The following is a 1,601-nucleotide window of genomic DNA, read 5'->3' as shown; positions in this document are numbered from 1 at the left end:
GTGGTATATTAGCATATTAAAATTAACTCTGCGGGCTGCAATCACTTTACCTTAATAAACCCACTTACCAAGACAAATTTGATAAAATTATAGTACCCCCTCGTGGTGTTACCTTCATACCCCAGAAGAACATTTCCTAATATTATATTCTAAAAATAAATAAATAAATAAAAAGTCTTCTATCAAAGCTCAGTGGATAACTAATTAACCTTTTCCAGAATCCAATAACAGCAAAGGGAAATTAAAAGGACTATCACCAGAATCTGAGAATGGTTGAGCTAGAACAACATTTTTCCATAAGCCAAGAAAGTAATCTTTAATAAACCCTTGCACGTCACATCAACAAAGATAGCATGCAATGCTTTAATGTGAAAAGAACATCTGTGTAATTGTCTCCGTGATGCACCTCCAGTAAAGGGTTTTTGGGTATTTTGAGGTTTTGGTGTTTTTTTTTTTTTAATGAAAAGCAATCAGCTTATTGATTAGATAAACTATCTAAGATGGTGCCATTCAGTGATTTTATGTCCCCTTGTACAATGCTTTCCCTCACTACACCTGACTACGGCTTTTCATTGAAGAGTCCCCCTTCTGCAGAACTCTTCAGTCTCCTGCCCGCTAATAACTATTACACATACACACAGACTGATCACATTTTCATTCAATGGAGAGGGGAACCCGAGGAGGAGGCGAGCAGTGGGACGGGGCAGCCAGGCTCAGTGCTTCAGCACGAGTTCTCATCCTGCTACAGACAGTGTGGGAAACAGGCACACGTCCCTGTCATAGATGTTCCAGAGCAGCATAATCAACGCAGCACAGCATCAAGAACAACAGTAAATTTGGTCTATAAAATGCAGGTCTGTGCTGTACGGGATTTACAACTGCCTAAGTGTGGAAATAAAGTAAATACATTTTCAGTTCCTGTTAGTTATGGAAAAAGCTCTGAAAGACTGTAATGCAGTACCGATAAAGTTTCTGTAAATGCTATCCTAAAATGTGCTTTCTCTAAAAGAAAATAGTTGCCATCGGAAATTCATTTTATTTGTTTCCATATTTTTCCCCTCTCAGGCTTCCTGCAAAACAGCAGATGAAGTTTGTTCTTCAGAAAGAATGCATGTTTCTCTGATTCTCAAATTGTGACAGTAGGGCACTGGGACAACAAGGGAGGAAAAGTGTCCCATTAATAAGTGTTGGTACCTCTAAAAGAGAGAGGCACCAGCCCACCTGAACATGAAGGAGCACTTCATGCTTCTGCCATGCTGCCTTGGCTAGCGCGGTGCTTCCTTAAGATTTTATTGTAGGAGAGTCTGCTGCTAAAATCAACTGCCCAGGCAGATGGGCCTTAAATTGGGTTGGAAGGGTGACCTGAGGTAAGATAAGGAGGGATGTCTTCAGTGGAATCGCATATCATGGTTAGGGCAAAAGGGTCCTGACAGAACTATATCAAATCTGAGTAACTGAGTATTCAGCCTGAAAGTTTCCTCATCAGCACCCACTGTAAATGAAGTATCGTTTCATAACTGTCGTACTCTTTAACCTGCTGGTACAGCTCACATAACGCCCGCAGGCGCACAGCCCGAGCAGGGCCCGTGGGCACCCACCGC

The sequence above is a fragment of the Meleagris gallopavo genome, chromosome 13 (assembly GCF_000146605.3).
Source record: "Meleagris gallopavo isolate NT-WF06-2002-E0010 breed Aviagen turkey brand Nicholas breeding stock chromosome 13, Turkey_5.1, whole genome shotgun sequence".
Lineage (NCBI taxonomy): Eukaryota > Metazoa > Chordata > Aves > Galliformes > Phasianidae > Meleagris > Meleagris gallopavo.
Note: the sequence above shows the minus strand (reverse complement) of the source record.